The sequence below is a fragment of the Pleurodeles waltl genome, chromosome 7 (genome assembly GCF_031143425.1).
Source record: "Pleurodeles waltl isolate 20211129_DDA chromosome 7, aPleWal1.hap1.20221129, whole genome shotgun sequence".
NCBI lineage: Eukaryota > Metazoa > Chordata > Amphibia > Caudata > Salamandridae > Pleurodeles > Pleurodeles waltl.
This window is the reverse complement of record NC_090446.1, coordinates 3,578,754-3,597,046: the sequence shown is the minus strand read 5'-3', so window position 1 is coordinate 3,597,046 and position 18,293 is coordinate 3,578,754.

Sequence of the window (18,293 nt, the reverse complement as noted above, 5' to 3'; positions counted from 1 at the left end):
ACGGCACTATCCACTTTTTCCTAGGTACCAAGTATTTGGGACAAAAAAACATGAAATGCGCTAGTGACTCTTTAGTTTTTGTGCAGTGATGACAATATATTAAATTACAGTCCTCCGATCTCCATTGCGCTGTAAATGTCTTAAGCGGAAGGATCCCTAGCCTAAACTTAATGAATAGTGTTTTGGTGTAAGGAGGTTTTACGTTGTCCATATATTCCTCGAATTTAGGGCTGCATTTATGGTCTAAAAACTGTAGAGTCAAACTGCCATAATTTGTTGACCAGGTTTGGGCCAAGACATTCTCCCAGTAGCACCTTTTTACACGTTCCTTTATTTCCTTGGTCAAATTATGAGGGGCACTCCACACCTCCTCCATCTTGAGGAGTTTGCATGTGTCTTCAATGTGTCTAAACCAAGGGATTTTCAATATACTGGCATTTGCAAGAAGCTCATCTAGTGCTGTGTGGAGGGTGGTCCGATGATCTGAGGTCCATAGACGAATCCAATACATTAATGGTCTTAGTGCGATTTCATTGTGTATTTCATTCAGGGCTAAGTCGAATCTAAGGGGAGTGAGGGGGGTACTCATCGGCAGTTTAAGAAAAATTCTTAAAAAACGGTTTTCTACCGTGGTTAGACATCTAGAATTAGTGTGTCCCCAAAGCTCAGCGCCATAAATTGAAGCTGCTACTGCCACTGCTTTGTAGACAGTAATGGCAGGAGTTATCTCCCCTGCCATAGTGTTGGTTATTTTTCTCCCTATCATTGTAGATCTCTGCCTCAGTGCTGTCAAGCTTTTCCCGATCTGGGCCGACCAACGTTGGTCGTCACTTAACCTGACCCCCAGATAATCAAACTGGCTGACTCTCTCCACTTGTTGGCCTGCTATCGTCATTTTTCCCCTAAATAGTTTATGGGGATTGAAGGCCATGAATTTCGATTTTGATGGATTAATTTCGAGTCCTCTGTTATTACAAAAATTGTAAAAAGCATCCAATTCATTTTGTAAGCCCATGGGTGTTCTTGAAATTAATAAAGTATCATCGGCAAACATAAGAATGGGAACGGGGACTCCAGCTAGCTTAGGGGCGTCATGTTTACAGTATAATAATCGATCCGCAGCATCGTTTATATACAGGTTAAACAGTGTTGGTGCCAATATGCACCCCTGCCTAACCCCTCTATCAACAGGAATAGCTTCTGTTAGGTCTCCACTTTCTGACCAGCGCACGTGAGCATAAGTCCCTTCATGTAGATATCTAATCAACCTTAGTAGTTCGTTATTGAGTTGGTAGCTTTCCAGTACTTTCCATAGATTGGCCCGAGGTACCATGTCAAAGGCAGCTTTTAAGTCAATGAAAGCTACATACAAATGGCTTTTGTTAAGTAGCAGATATTTCCAACAAAGAAGATTAAACCTAAATACCTGGTCTATTGTACACAGCCCTCTTCTGAAGCCTGCCTGAGAATCGGAGAGAATTTGAGAATCATCTATCCACTTCAGTAGTCTGTTCAGTACCTGTTTAGTGAAAATCTTTTGACTGGTATCAATCAGACTGATAGGCCTATAGTTAGTAGGTTGCTCCCTTGGCCCTTTCTTATGAATAGGGACTATAATTGCTCCTTGCCACGTGGCGGGAATACCTCCTCCCCTCAATATCTCATTACTAAGAGCATTAAGATACAGTGACCAGGTTGGCGGACGGGATAGGTATAAGTCCCCTGGAATGCCATCAAGGCCAGGGGCCTTCCCTTTACGTGTTGATTGGAGAGCCTCTGTTGTTTCCTTTAGGGAAAAGAGATCCAAATCAAATTTGGGTGGTAATGAACTATCCCACGTTAAAGTGTTGACAAAGGGATCATTAGGTTGTGCAGGAGAAGCAGTTGAACTGTTGATTTGTGATTTTCTGTATACATTTGAAAAGTGCATCACCCAGGTTTCTGGTTGGATTGCAGGATAGTTTTCCCTACTTTGTGAATTAGTTTCTTGTGCCACTAGTTTCCAAAATAAATTAAGGTTCTTCTCCTGTAGCGCAAGGACCATCCTATTCCAATGCCTAACTGCCCACTCTTTTTTTGCATTTTGGAGTGCCTCTTTGTATACAACTCTGTACTTCCTTATCTCATGACAGTTCCCGTCTTTAAGTGCTCCCAATAACTGCATTTTAGCCTGTCGGCAGGGTTTAGAAAACCACCTTGCTGATCTAGTCCTAGTTTCTGTCTGCCTCCTTACCGTCTGAAAGTGTGGTTTTAGTCGGATGATCAGGATGTTGTGCAGATGGACCATGTCCACCAACATGGTATTTGTGTGTTTCAGTGGGGAAAGCGTTGTTGCAGTTATTCTATAGATTAATAACTGGAGGTTTGCATTACCTTCAACCCATTCCCATTTCACGTTTTTGCAATCGTTGGACCTAGTGAGGGAACTATTTGGAGACCATGTTGCCGATGTCTTAGGTCTAAATAAGGTAGTGGAAAAGGAGGTACTCAAGGCTAGGTGGTCGCTATCAATCCGGGGGAGAACAATCATGTCAGTAAGAGATTTCCAGGGGGCGTCATCTACTAAAATATAGTCCAGGTGGCTGGAATATAAGCCTCTCCTATATGTAGGAGACGCCGGAGTATCTGATCTGGTATTCCCATTTACTATTCTCAATCCCTTTATTTTTATTAAATCTTCAAGTATTTCTAAGGCTCCTCCTCCTCTCTTTGAAGTGGTTTGTACCGGACCAGATCTATCCCATGGATCTACAAGCTGAAATCCTTCTTGCTGATTGCCATCTCTATAGTTCAGTTGCATATTAAAGTCACCCGCAACAATTAGACCCCGCCCGTCTGGGAGACAGTTAAACAAATCTACTAGTGTACTCATCTGGACAGTCTGGGTCTTTGGGGAGCCAGGTCTGATATATATGTTTATAATTATTATACTGACAGGACCTCTATCTGTGTTAGTTTCTACAGCAACAGCTAGTAAATCCCGCGTAGGGGTAACTATCTCTTTTAGCTTTGGGAACAGGTCGTGCTTTAGCCAAATTATCAGACCCCCTGAAGCCCTACCTGCTGGTGAAGGAAGTGCAGCCTTCTGGAAGGTCCAATAACCTTCTCTGTTTATTACAGTAGAGGCCCATGTCTCCTGTAATAAAATTATATGGTGTTGATCTATAAAGCTGCACCAATCCGGGTTGTCGATCTTCTGGCTCAGCCCTGCCACGTTCCAAGATAAAATCTTGACCAGTGAATCCTGGTCACCTCGATTTTCTAGCCGCTTCCCTTTTATCTCAGTTGGGCAAGCTGTTATTCGCTGGTCCTTCTCCTTTGGTGAATCGCTACAATATGCTTTTGGCTCTATTCTCAAGGTTTCAAGTGTGCCGTTTATTGGGATATATGAATCGGGGCTTGGTATGCCATCACTCCCAGCTTCGAGCACAGAGGCTTTACGTCAATCTATGACTGAAGTTGGACTCTGTTCTTGGTCCCTTCTCAGGGCGCAAGAGAGCTGGGCCATTATGATATTGTTGCCCTCTTGGTCAGGCAGGTTTATCAGTGATTGATGGGGTTTATGGGCAAGAGTCACTTGGGATGAGGCACCAGGTCTCGCTCTTTCGTCAAGTGCCAAGAGGCCCTTGGCTAGACTCAAACTGGTCAATTTAATCCCTATCAAGTCTGATGTTAGTCCTGTTTTTGTGAATCTCTGAGTGTGAACTATATCATCCCTTATGATAGACCTGCACTTTTTTGTCCCTCGTATCCAATGGATAACTTTGTTTTTAAGAGATTCCACTTGTTCAAGTTGACCATTGCCTAACTTAGGAACATTTAACATGTAAATATCATAGTCGTCGTGTCTAATCTGGCTTTGGGAATTATTTCCGGGATAGCGTGTAAAGCTGTCGTCTAGGGGTCGTTCTCTGTGCATCATACTACTAGGTCCTACATCTACAATTTTGTTACGTTTATTAGGGTTGCACACTTGAGGAAGTACACTGTTACCCTTTGAGCTAATTTGTATTGCCGTTTCAGCCCTGTGCCCCCTAGACCTCTGTGTCCTAGGTGTCTCAAATGTTGAGACTGGCTTCAGCACGAAGTTGGGGTCAGATTTTTGTGGTGACTTCCTTATATCCCCAACTGCTGTAGCTATGCCCTCCAGCTTCTCAAATATCATATGAGTGAATGATGTAAAATGCTCTCTAAGATTTAAGATTTCAGCTCTTATCTGTGCTGGCTGTGAATTAGTCGAATAATCCTTCTGGGTGTTGATAGCTGGTGTTGACTACTCAGTTCCCCTTGGCATTGTCCTTCCTAAATCCAGAGGCAATAGTAGAGCCAGGGGTAAGAAGCGGTTATTGCAATTTGGCAGAGGGGATGCACCAGCTGTCAGGCTAGGTAGGTTTCATTTAGGGCTCCCTATTTGATTGTTACATATTTCTGCCTTATTGGGTTCTAGGCTATTGCCTTGAGGAATAGATATCTGGGAGTCTCTATTCACGGGAGCGAAAAAGGATTTTATATCATTGGAGGTGACCAGAACATCTTTCCTGCGGGATTTTGAAGGTTTAGTGGCTAACAAGCTCTCCACTTCCTCTATAAGATCGTCAATTTGAGTAAGCGTACAATTTTCCGCCGCATGTCGAGGTGCTCTTTTTGCCCTTACCTGTTCAGTAGGGTTGCTAGTGGCTTTCCTTTTTCCCATTCTAGTAAGTTATTGTTCTCACGCACTTTTATAACAAGCAGAAGAGGGTGGAGGATATAAATGCCACTACTAATATTTTTTAGAGCCCAACTGCCTTAATTAAGATTAGCACAGCAATACTGCAAGTAGTTTTGCTCAATTGAGCACCAGCACAGTACCTTCAGGCAGCCTTTGCCTAGTCCAAAATGTCAGGGGGGTGGCCCTGCCCTGGCTCTTCCTGGCAATGACGGGCAAGGACGGGCCCGCCCTTGGCCTGCCCTTGGCCCGGGCTTTGCCCGGGCGCCGCCCGCGCGCGTCCCGCGACGGCGGGAGCGCGAGGAAAATTTAAAGGGCTCCTGCCCTTCTAATTGGACAACGGGCTCCTGCCCCTCTGCTTGCCTCCGTGATACGCGCTTCCCGCGACGGCGGGAGCGCGAGGAAAATTTAAAGGGCTCCTGCCCTTCTAATTGGACAACGGGCTCCTGCCCCTCTGCTTGCCTCCGTGATACGCGCTTCCCGCGACGGCGGGAGCGCGAGGAAAATTTAAAGGGCTCCTGCCCTTCTAATTGGACAACAGGCTCCTGCCCCTCTGCTTGCCTCCGTGATACGCGCTTCCCCAATATTATATTTTGTAAGTTTGCGCCGCTTTTGCGTCAAAAAATGACGCAAATGCGGCACTAAAAATGTATACATATGGGCCTAAGGATCTAATGACGTCTGTCTCAAACTTAAATAGACTAGTGGCAGAAGCAGGATGGCCAGAAGCCAAACGTAGCGCCTTATTTTGTAGAAGGCGGAAAGATTACCTAAAAGACCTTATGGCCCAAGATGTGGATCCTCCTGAATCCTATAGAGATCTTATTGATCTTGTAATAAAATTTGATCACAGACTAAATGAGCAACGCAGAGAAAAGCGGTGTTCTGATGAAAGAGTATTAGTATATAAGGAGAGAAAGGCTGTACCTGAGAACATAACAGAGGAACCAGAACCAATGCAAATCAGTAGTTTGTGGCCCCTTGAGCGATGTGAAGCAACAGAGGAGCAGAGATAAAAAAAAGCTCAGTTTATATTGCGGAAAACAAGGTAATTTTATACAAGAGTGCCCTGTGAAACCAAAGAAGAGAGGAGAGTTGGGAAAGTAACACTCCTGAAACCTGCTGAGATGAGCATTTCGGACAGTTCAGGTCTCATAGTCCTTGGCTCCTACTGCTTCTTAGGCCACACCCCATCATCTTTTTGTGTACGCTCATATCCAAATGGAGGATCGTTCCACAGACATACGTATCATGATAGACTCTGGTGCTACTGGGAATTTCATGGCTCTGCAACTAGCTAAACAGTTGGGTAACCCTCTCTTGCAAAAAGACTGCATAGATGAAGTAAAAACCATTGACGATAGTACCATCAAGTCAGGTCCTGTCACACATTCTACAACAGACTTCTGTCTTATCAAACTCTCATGTGGAATATGTTAAATTTGATCTTATACAAGCTCTCCGTTCCAAGCAATACTAGCAAACACAATCCAGACATTGAGTAGACGAAACATACCGTCTTCTTTCATTCTGCCTTTTGTAAAACACATTGTAGGCAGATGATAGTAACCCAAAAGGAGATCATGGTTGTAACTGAAGTTCCTATCCCTACGTTGCCATCATGCTACCAAGATCTAGCAGAGGTATTTGATGTGGAGGGAGCCACACAAGTCACCACATCCTGCATTCATCTGGGTGCCTAGTTTTCACACATGTACAGGTTTGCTAGAGTTCCCTAGGTGCCGGCTGAGCTAGAGCCCAAAATCGGCAGCTAGGCACAAGTCAGTTTTTAGTCACAAAATATTATGTGACCCGTTGCATTTTGGGGCATTTCCTGTCGCGGGCATTTGGCCTACCCACACAAATGAGCGACCATTTTTAACGGGAGACTTGAGGGAATGCTGAGAGGAAAGAAGGTTGTGGCTCCCCTCAGATTCCAGAACTTTGCATCACAGAAATGTGAGGACAAACTTTGAGGTTCGCAAGGGATTCTGGATAACAGAACCTAGTAAGAGCCACACAAATCACCCCATCCTGGATTTCTCTAGGTGTCTAGTTTGAAAAAATGAACAAGTTTGCTAGGTTTACCTTGGTGCCAGCTGAGCTAGGGCCCAGAATCCACAGCTAGGTGCACTGAAAAAAACAAGTCAGTTTTAAGTGGAAAAATGTGATGTGTCCACATTGCGTTTTGGCCTGTTTTCTGTCACAGGCACTAGGCCTACCTACACAAGCAAAGTACCATTTTTTTACGGAGGCTTTGGGAATGGGGATTAGCAGAACTAGTAGTATTACCAATTCTCTTTCTTTGCCTTTGCATCGTTGCACCTTCCAAATGTAAGACAGTGTGTAAGATAGAAGTCATTGTGGAAATGCCCTGTAATTCACATGCTAGTATGGGTACCCACAACCTCAGAGATGTGCAAATAACCACTGCCTCTAAACTCCCTAGCGTGTGCCCACTTCAGGAATACATAGGTTTCCTTGATACAGATTTTTCACTCTTGATATTTCTCCAAATGAATTGCTGTATACACGGTCTACAATGAAAACCCATTGCAAGGTGCACCTCCTTCATTGGCTCTGGGTACCTAGGGTTCTCGATGAACCTACAAGCCCTATATATCCCCCAAACCAGAAGGGTCCAGCAGACGTAACAATATATTGCTTTTGAAAATCTTCCATACTTAGAAAACATTACAGACGAAAACTGAGACACAAATGTTTTTTTTTCAACTCAATTTCAACATTGTTTTATGTCAAGTGTTACTTTCTATTGGAAAACCTTGAAGGATCTACACAAATGACCCCTTGTGGAATCTCGAATTTTGTCTACATTTGAGAAATGTATAGCTTTCAGGTCTCCAACTTTGGTTTCAAACCCATTTCTGTCACTAATTGGATGGAGGTTGACTGCACAAAAAATAGGGAAAATGGGCAATGTCCCAGTTAAATGCCAAAACTGTGCTGAAAAATGTGTTTTTTTGATTCAAGTTTCTCTGTTCCTGGAACCTGGAAATATGGTGATTTTAGCACAAGAAACTCTTTTTTCGTGCCATTTGTAAGGAAAAAAACACAAATGCTTTCTTCTGCAGAATGTTTTTCACAATTTTCCCCCAAAATTCTAAATTTAGTTGTATCTTAGCTAATTTGTCGGTTCCCTCCAAGGGAATTTACAAACTTGGGGTACCTTTAGAATCCCCAAGATGTTGGTAAAAAAAGGATGCAAATTTGGTGTGGATAGCTTACGTGGACAAAATGTTATGGGGGTCTAAGTGCGAACTAGCCTTGGAGGGGGATGGGGGCAGAAAGGCTTAGCAGCAAAGGGGTTAACTGCATGAAGTGCAGCTTGTGTGGAAGGTTGTCTAGGTATTTCTGATACCTGCCTGAGGTACTGTGTGAAAGGCTGTCCAGGTACTCTTGATTCCTGCCTGCAGCTCTTTGTGTGAAAGACAGTCTAGGCACCTTGGATACCTGCCTGAGGTGTTGCATGTGACAGGCTGTATAGGTACTTCTGATACCTGTCTGTATGTGCAGTGTGTGAAAGGCTGCCTCCCTACTTCTGACACCTGCCTGAGGTGCTGTGTGTGAATGGCTGTCTAGGTGCTTCTGAGCCTGCCTGAGGTGCTTTGGGTGAAAGGCTGTCTAGGTACTTCTGATACCTGTCTCAGGTGCTTTGCATGAAAGGCTGCCTAGGTACTTCTGATACCTGCCTGAGGTGCTTTGCGTGAAAGGCTATCTAAGTACTTCTGATACCTGCCTGAGGTGCTTTGCATGAAAGGCTGTCTAGGTACTTCTGATACCTGCCTGAGGTGCTGTGTGTGAATGGCTGTCTAGGTACTTCTGATACCTGTCTGAGGTACTTTGCATGAAAGGCTGTCTAGATACTTCTGATACCTGTCTGAGGTGCTTTGCATGAAAGGCTGTCTAGGTACTTCTGGTACCTGTCTCAGGTGCTTTGCACGAAAGGCTGTCTAGGTACTTCTGGTACCTGTCTCAGGTGCTTTGCATGGAAGGCTGTCTAGATACGTCTGAGCCTGCCTGAGGTGCTTTGCGTGAAAGGCTGTCTAGGTACTTCTGATGCCTGTCTCAGGTGCTTTGCAGGAAAGGCTGCCTAGGTACTTCTGATACCTGCCTGAGGTGCTGTGTGTGAATGGCTGTCTAGGTACTTCTGATACATGTCTGAGGTGCTTTGCATGAAAGGCTGTCTAGATACTTCTGATACCTGTCTGAGGTGCTTTGCATGAAAGGCTGTCTAGGTACTTCTGATACCTGTCTCAGGTACTTTGCATGAAAGGCTGTCTAGGTACTTCTGATACCTGCCTGAGGTGCTGTATGTGAATGGCTGTCTAGGTACTTCTGATACCTGTCTGAGGTACTTTGCATGAAAGGCTTTCTAGGTACTTCTGATACCTGCCTGAGGTGCTTTGCATGAAAGGCTGTCTAGGTACTTCTGATGCCTGCCTGAGGTGCTTTGCTTGAAAGGCTGTCTAGGTACTTCTGATACCTGCCTGAGGTGCTTTGCGTGAAAGGCTGTCTAGCTACTTCTGATCCCTGCCTGAGGTGCATTGTGTGGCAGGCTGCCTAGTTACCTCTGATACCTGCCTGAAGGGCTTTGCATGGAAGGCTGTCTCTGTACTTTTGATACCTGCGTAGGATGCTCTGCTTGGAAGGCACTATAGGTACTTCTGATACCTGCCTGAGGTAATGTGTGTGAAAGGCAGTCTCAGCACTTCTGATACCTGCCTGTGGTGCTGTGTGTGAAAGGCTGTATAGGTACTTCTCATACCTGTCTGAGGTGCTGTTTGTGAAAGGCTGTCCAGGTACTTCTGATAACTGCCTGAGGTGCTTTGTATGAAAGGATGTCTCTGTACTTCTGAAACCTGCCTACGGTGCTGTGTGTGTAAGGCTGTCTCAGTACTTCTGATACCTGCCCGAGGTGCTATGTGACAGGCTGTCTAGGTACTTCTGATACCTGCCTGAGGTGCTGTGTGTGAAAGGCTGTCTCTGGACTTCTGATACCTGCCGGAGGTGTTGTGTGACAGGTTGTCTCAGTATTTCTGATACCTGCCCGAGGTGCTGTGTGACAGGCTGTCTAGGTACTTCTGATACCTGCCTGAGGTGCTGTGTGTGAAAGGCTGTCTCAGTACTTCTGATACCTGCCTAGGATGCTCTGCTTGGAAGGCTCTGTAGGTACTTCTGATACCTGTAGGAGGCTGGACTGGCTTGTAGTGAGTACCAAGGGGTACTTACACCTTGCACCAGGCCCAGGTATCCCTTATTAGTGTATAGGGTGTCTAGCAGCTTAGGCTGATAGATAATGGTAGCTTAGCAGAGCAGCTTAGTCTGAACTAGGAGACGAGTGAAGTTCCTACAGTACCACTAGTGTCACTTGCACAATAGAGTACCCTCAGTATGAGGATAGCAAATATACACAAGATATATGTACACAATACTAAAAATATGCAGTATAGTCTTAGAAAACAGTGCAAACAATGTATAGTTACAATAGGATGCAATGGGGACACATAGGGATAGGGGCAACACAAACCATATACTCCAAAAGTGGAATGCGAACCAAGAATGGACCCCAAACCTATGTGACCCTGTAGAGGGTCGCTGGGACTGTAAGAAAACAGTGAGGGTTAGAAAAATAGCCCACCCCAAGACCCTGAAAAGTAAGTGCAAAGTGCACTAAAGTTCCCCAAAGGACATAGAAGTCGTGAGAGGGGAATTCTGCAGGAAAGACACAAACCAGCAATGCAACAACAATGGATTTCCAAATGAGGGTACCTGTGGAACAAGGGGACCAAGTCCAAAAGTCTCAAGCAAGTCGGAGATGGGCAGATGCCCAGGAAATGCCAGCTGTGGGTGCAAAGAAGCTGCTACTCCACAGTAGAAGCTGAGGATTCTGCAGGAACGACAAGGGCTAGGAACTTCCCCTTTGGAGGATGGACGTCCCACGTCGTGAAGAGTCGTGCAGACGTGTTTTCCCGCCGAAAGACCGCCAACAAGCCTTGCTAGCTGCAAATCGTGCGGTTAGGGTTTTTGGATGCTGCTGTGGCCCAGGAGGGACCAGGATGTCGCCAATTGCGTCAGGGGACAGAGGGGGCGCCCAGCAAGACAAGGAGCCCTCTCAGAAGCAGGCAGCACCTGCAGAAGTGCCGGAACAGGCACTACGAAGAGGAGTGAAACAGTGCTCACCCGACGTTGCACAAAGGAGTCCCACGCCACCGGAGGACAACTTAGAAAGTCGTGCAATGCAGGTTAGAGTGCCGTGGACCCAGGCTTGGCTGTGCATAAAGGATTTCCGCCGGAAGTGCACAGAGGCCGGAGTAGCTGCAAAAGACGCGGTTCCCAGCAATGCAGTCTGGCGTGGGGAGGCAAGGACTTACCTCCACCAAACTTGGACTGAAGAGTCACTGGACTGTGGGAGTCACTTGGACAGAGTTGCTGGATTCAAGGGACCTCGCTCGTCGTGCTGAGAGGAGACCCAGAGGACCGGTAATGCAGTTCTTTGGTGCCTGCGGTTGCAGGGGGAAGATTCCGTCGACCCACGGGAGATTTCTTTGGAGCTTCTAGTGCAGAGAGGAGGAAGACTACCCCCACAGCATGCACCACCAGGAAAACAGTCGAGAAGGCGGCAGGATCAGCGTTACAGAGTTGCAGTAGTCGTCTTTGCTACTTTGTTGCAGTTTTGCAGGCTTCCAGCGCAGTCAGCAGTCGATTCCGTGGCAGAAGGTGAAGAGAGAGATGCAGAGGAACTGTGATGAGCTCTTGCATTCGTTATCTAAGGAATTCCCCAAAGCAGAGACCCTAAATAGCCAGAAAAGAGGGTTTGACTACTTAGGAGAGAGGATAGGCTAGCAACACCTGAAGGAGCCTATCAGAAGGAGTCTCTGACGTCACATGCTGGCCCTGGCCACTCAGAGCAGTCCAGTGTGCCAGCAGCACCTCTGTTTCCAAGATGGCAGAGGTCTGGAGCACACTGGAGGAGCTCTGGGCACCTCCCAGGGGAGGTGCAGGTCAGGGGAGTGGTCACTCCCCTTTCCTTTGTCCAGTTTCGCGCCAGAGCAGGGCTGAGGGGTCCCTGAACCGGTGTAGACTGGCTTATGCAGAAATGGGCACCATCTGTGCCCATGAAAGCATTTCCTGAGGCTGGGGGAGGCTACTCCTCCCCTGCCTTAACACCTTTTTCCAAAGGGAGAGGGTGTAACACCCTCTCTCTGAGGAAGTCCTTTGTTCTGCCTTCCTGGGCCAAGCCTGGCTGGACCCCAGGAGGGCAGAAACCTGTCTGAGGGGTTGGCAGCAGCTGCAGTGAAACCACTGAAAAGGCAGTTTGGCAGTACCAGGGTCTGTGCTACAGACCCGTGGGATCATGGGATTGTGCCAACAATGCCAGGATGGCATAGAGGGGGCAATTCCATGATCTTAGACATGATACATGGCCATATTCGGAGTTACCATTGTGAAGCTACACATAGGTAGTGACCTATGTGTAGTGCACGCGTGTAATGCTGTCCCCGCACTCACAAAGTCCGGGGAATTTGCCCTGAACAATGTGGGGGCACCTTGGCTAGTGCCAGGGTGCCCACACACTAAGTAACTTTGCACCTAACCTTTACCAGGTAAAGGATAGACATATAGGTGACTTATAAGTTACTTAAGTGCAGAGGTGAATGGCTGTGAAATAACGTGGACGTTATTTCACTCAGGCTGCAGTGGCAGGCCTGTGTAAGAATTGTCAGAGCTCCCTATGGGTGGCAAAAGAAATGCTGCAGCCCATAGGGATCTCCTGGAACCCCAATACCCTGGGTACCTCAGTACCATATACTAGGGAATTATAAGGGTGTTCCAGTATGCCAATGTGAATTGGTAAAATTGGTCACTAGCCTGTTAGTGACAATTTGGAAAGAAATGAGAGAGCATAACCACTGAGGTTCTGGATAGCAGAGCCTCAGTGAGACAGTTAGTCATAACACAGGTAACACATTCAGGCACACTTATGAGCACTGGGGCCCTGGCTGGCAGGGTCCCAGTGACACATACAACTAAAACAACATATATACAGTGAAAAATGGGGGTAACATGCCAGGCAAGATGGTACTTTCCTACAATACCTGTCCGAGGTGTTGTGTGACATGCTGTCTAGTTACTTCTGATACCTGCCTGATGTGCTGTGTGTGAAGTCTGTCTAGGTACTTCTGATATCTACTTGAGGTGCTTTTTTATAAAAGGATGTCTATGCACTTCTGATACCTGCTTGAGGTGCTTTGTGTGATAGCCTGTCTAGGTACTTCTAATACCTCCCTGAGGTACTTTGAGTGACAGGTTGTATAGGTACTTCTGATACCTGCCTGGGTGTTGAGTGTGAAAGAATTTCTAGGTACTTCTGATACCTGCCTGAGGTGCTGTGTGTGAAACGCTGTCTCGGTACCTCTGATACCTGCTCGAGATGACTTGCTTAAATGGCTGTCTAGGCACTTCATATACCTGCCTGATGAGCTTTGTGTGAAAGGCTGTCTATTTACTTCTGCTACCTGCGAAAGGCTGTCTATGTACTTTTGATACCTGCCTGAGGTACTGTGTGTGAAAGGCTGTATAGGTACTTCTCATACCTGTCTGAGGTGCTGTTTGTGAAGGCTGTCTGGGTACTTCTGATACCTGCTTGAGGTGCTGTGTGTGAAAGGCTGTCAAGGTACCTCTGAAAAGGGCCTGAGGTGCTATGTGTGAGAGGCTGTGCAGGTACTCCTGATACCTGGCTGAAGTGCTGTGTGTGAAAGGCTGTCTAGATACTTCTCATACCTGTCTGAGGTGCAGTTTGTTAAAGGCTGTCTAGGTTCTTCTGATTCCCGCATGAGAAGCTGTGTGTGAAAGCTGTCTAGGTACTTCTGATACTTGCCTGAGATTCTTTGCATAAAATGCTGTCTAGGTACTTCTGATACCTGCCCGAGGTGCTTTGTGACAGGCTGTCTAGGTACTTCTGATACCTGCCTGAGGTGCTGTGTGTGAAAGGCTGTCTCAGGACTTCTGATACCTCCCCGAGGTATTGTGTGACAGGCTGTCTCAGTATTTCTGATACCTGCTCGAGGTGCTGTGTGACAGGCTGTCTAGGTACTTCTGATACCTGCCTGAGGTGCTGTGTGTGAAAGGCTGTCTCAGTACTGCTGATACCTGCCTGTGGTGCTGTGTGTGAAAGGCTGTATAGGTACTTCTCATATCTGTCTGAGGTGCTGTTTGTGAAGGCTGTCCCGGTACTTCTGATAACTGCCTGAGGTGCTTTGTATGAAAGGCTGTCTGTACTTCTGAAACCTGCCTAAGGTGCTGTGTGTGAAAGGCTGTCTCAGTACTTCTGATACCTGCCCGAGGTGCTGTGTGACAGGTTGTCTAGGTACTTCTGATACCTGCCTGAGGTGCTGTGTGTGAAAGGCTGTCTCGGGACTTCTGATACCTGCCCGAGGTGTTGTGTGACAGGCTGTCTCAGTATTTCTGATACCTGCCCGAGGTGCTGTGTGACAGGCTGTCTAGGTACTTCTGATACCTGCCTGAGGTGCTGTGTGTGAAAGGCTGTCTCAGTACTTCTGATACCTGCCTAGGATGCTCTGCTTGGAAGGCTCTGTAGGTACTTCTGATACCTGCCCGAGGTGTTGTGTGACATGCTGTCTAGTTACTTCTGATACCTGCCTGATGTGCTGTGTGTGAAGGTTGTCTAGGTACTTCTGATATCTACCCGAGGTGCTTTTTTATAAAAGGATGTCTATGCACTTCTGATACCTGCTTGGGGTGCTTTGTGTGAAAGCCTGTCTAGGTACTTCTAATACCTCCCTGAGGTACTTTGAGTGAAAGGTTGTATAGGTACTTCTGATACCTGCCTGGGTGTTGAGTGTTAAAGAATTTCTAGGTACTTCTGATACCTGCCTGAGGTGCTGTGTGTGAAACGCTGTCTCGGTACCTCTGATACCTGCCCCAGGTGACTTGCTTAAAAGGCTGTCTAGGCACTTCTGACACCTGCCTGATGAGCTTTGTGTGAAAGGCTGTCTATGTACTTCTGATACCTGCGAAAGGATGTCTAGGTACTTCTGTTACCTGCCTCAGGTGCTGAGTGTGAAAGGCTGTCTAGGTACTTCTGATACCTGCACGAGGTGCTGAGTGTGAAAGGCTGTCTCTCTACTTCTGATACCTGCCTGAGGTGCTGTGTGTGCAAGGCTGTCTAGGTACCTCTGATAAGGGCCTGAGATGCTGTGTGTGAAAGGCTGTCTAGATAATTCTGATACCTGCCTGAGGTGCTATGTGTGAAAGGCTGTGTAGGTACTCCTGGTGCCTGTCTGAGGTGCTGTGTCTGAAAATCTGTGTAGGTACTTCTGACGCCTGCCCGAGGTGCTGTGTGAAAGGCTCTCTAGGTACTTCTGATACCTGCCCGAGGTGCTGTGTGTGAAAAGCTGCGTAGGTACTTCTGATACCTGCACGAGGTGCTGAGTGTGAAAGGCTGTCTCTGTACTTCTGATACCTCCCAGAGGTGCTGTGAGTGAGAGGCTGTCTAGGTACCTCTGATAAGGGCCTGAGGTGCTATGTGTGAAAGGCTGTCTAGATACTTCTCATACCTGTCTGAGGTGCAGTTTGTTAAAGGCTGTTTCTGTATTTCTGATGCCTGCCTGAGGTGCTGTGTGTGAAAGGCTGTCTAGGTACCTCTGGTAAGGGCCTGAGGTGCTGTGTGTGAAAGGCTGTCTAGATACTTCTGATACCTGCCTGAGGTGCTATGTGTGAAAGACTGTCTCTGTTCTTCTGATACCTACCTGAGGTACTGTGTGTGAAAGGCTGTCTAGGTACTTCTGACGCCTGCCCGAGGTGCTTTCTGAAAGGTTCTCTAGGGACTTCTGATACCTGCCCGAGGTGCTGTGTGTGAAAGGCTGTGTAGGTACTTCTGATACCTGCCTGTGTGCTGAGTGTGAAAGGCTGTCCAGGTACTTCTGATACCTGCCCGAGGAGCTGTGTGACAGACTGTCTATGAACTTCTGATACCTGCCCGATGTGCTGTGTGAAAGGCCGTTTAGGTACTTCTGATACCTGCCTGAAGTGCTGTGTGTCAAAGGCTGTGTAGGTACCTCTGATACCTGCCTGTGTGCTGAGTGTGAAAGGCTATGTAGGTACTCCTGATACCTGCCTGAGGTGCTGTGTGTGAAAGGCTGTCTAGATACTTCTCATACCTGTCTGAGGTGCAGTTTGTTAAAGGATGTCTAGGTACTTCTGTTACCTGCCTGAGGTGCTGTGTGTGCAAGGCTGTCTAGGTACCTCTGATAAGTGCCTGAGATGCTGTGTGTGAAAGGCTGTCTAGATACTTCTGATACCTGCCTGAGGTGCTATGTGTGAAAGGCTGTGTAGGTACTCCTGGTGCCTGTCTCAGGTGCTGTGTCTGAAAAGCTGTCTAGGTACTTCTGACGCCAGCGCGAGGTGCTGTGTGAAAGGCTCTCTAGGTACTTCTGATACCTGCCCGAGGTGCTGTGTGTGAAAGGCTGTGTAGGTACTTCTGATACCTGCACGAGTTGCTGAGTGTGAAAGGCTGTCTCTGTACTTCTGATACCTCCCAGAGGTGCTGTGAGTGAGAGGCTGTCTAGGTACCTCTGATAAGGGCCTGAGGTGCTGTGTGTGAAAGGCTGTCTAGATACTTCTGATACCTGCCTGAGGTGCTATGTGTGAAAGGCTGTGTAGGTACTCCTGATACCTGTCTGAGGTGCTGTGTCTGAAAGGCTGTCTAGGTACTTCTGACGCCTGTCCGAGGTGCTGTGTGAAAGGTTCTCTAGGTACTTCTGATACATACCCTCAGTGCTGTGTGTGAAAGGCTGTGTAGGTACTTTTGATACCTGCCTGTGTGCTGAGTGTGAAAGACTGTCCAGGTACTTCTGATACCTGCCCGAGGTGCTGTGTGACAGGCTGTCTAGGTACTTCTGATACCTGCCTGAAGTGCTGCGTGTGAAAGGCTGTGTATGTACTTCTGATACCTGCCTTTGTGCTGAGTGTGAAAGGCTATGTAGGTAATCCTGATACCTGCCTGAGGTGCTGTGTGTGAAAGGCTGTCTAGATACTTCTCATACCTGTCTGAGGTGCAGTTTGTTAAAGGCTGTCTAGGTACTTCTGTTACCTGCCTAAGGTGCTGAGTGTAAAAGGCTGTCTAGCTACTTCTGTTACCTGCCTGAGGTGCTGAGTGTGAAAGGCTGTCTAGGTACTTCTGATACCTGCCCGAGGTGCTGAGTGTGAAAGGCTGTCTCTGTACTTCTAATACCTGCCTGAGGTGCTGTGTGTGAAAGGCTGTCTAGGTCCCTCTGATAAGGGCTTGAGGTGCTATGTGTGAAAGGATGTGTAGGTACTCCTGATACCTGTCTTAGGTTCTGTATGTGAAAAGCTGTCTAGGTACTTCTGACGCATGCCCGAGGTGCTGTGTGAAAGGCTCTCTAGGTACTTCTGATACCTGCCCGAGGTGCTGTGTGTGAAAGGCTGTCTCTGTACTTCTGATAAGTGCCTGAGGTGCTGTGTGTGAAAGGCTTTCTAGGTACCTCTGATAAGGGCCTGAGGTGCTGTGTGTGAAAAGCTGTCTAGGTACTTCTGACGCCTGCCTGAGGTGCTGTGTGAAAGGCTCTCTAGGTTCTTCTGATACCTGCCCGAGGTGCTGTGTATGAAAGGCTGTCTAGGTACTTCTGATACCTGCCTGAGGTGCTGAGTGTGAAAGACTGTCTCTGTACTTCTGATACCTGCCTGAGGTGCTGTGTGTGAAAGGCTGTCTAGGTCCCTCTGATAAGGGCTTGAGGTGCTATGTGTGAAAGGCTGTGTAGGTACTCCTGATACCTATCTTAGGTTCTGTACGTGAAAAGCTGTCTAGGTACTTCTGATGCATGCCCGAGGTGCTGTGTGAAAGGCTCTCTAGGTACTTCTGATACCTGCCCGAGGTGCTGTGTGTGAAAGGCTGTCTCTGTACTTCTGATAAGTGCCTGAGGTGCTGTGTGTGAAAGGCTGTCTAGGTACGTCTGATAAGGGCTTGAGGTGCTGTGTGTGAAAGGCTGTCTAGGTACTTCTGACGCCTGCCTGAGGTGCTGTGTGAAAGGTTCTCTAGGTACTTCTGATACCTACCCGAGGTGCTGTGTGTGAAAGGCTGCCTAGGTACTTCTGATACCTGCCTGTGTGCTGAGTGTGAAAGGCTGCCTAGGTACTTCGGATACCAGCCTGAGGTACTTTGTGTGAAAGGCTGTTTAGGTACCTCTGATACCTGCCTGTGTGCTGAGTGTGAACGGCTGCCTAGGTACTTCGGATACCTGCCTGAGGTGCTTTGTGTGAAAGGCTGTGTAGGTACTTCTGATACCTTCCCAAGGTGCTTTGTGAGAAAGGCTGTCTTGGTACTTCTGATATCTGCCTGAGGTGCTTTGTGTAAAATGCTGCCTATGTACTTCTGATACCTGCCCGAGGTGTTTTGCTTGAAAGTCTGTCCAGGTACTTCTGATACATGCCTGAGCAGCTTTGTGTGAAAGACAGTGTAGGTGCTTCTGATACCTGCCCGATGTGCTTTGTGTGAAAGACTTCCAGGTGCTTCTGAAACCTGCCC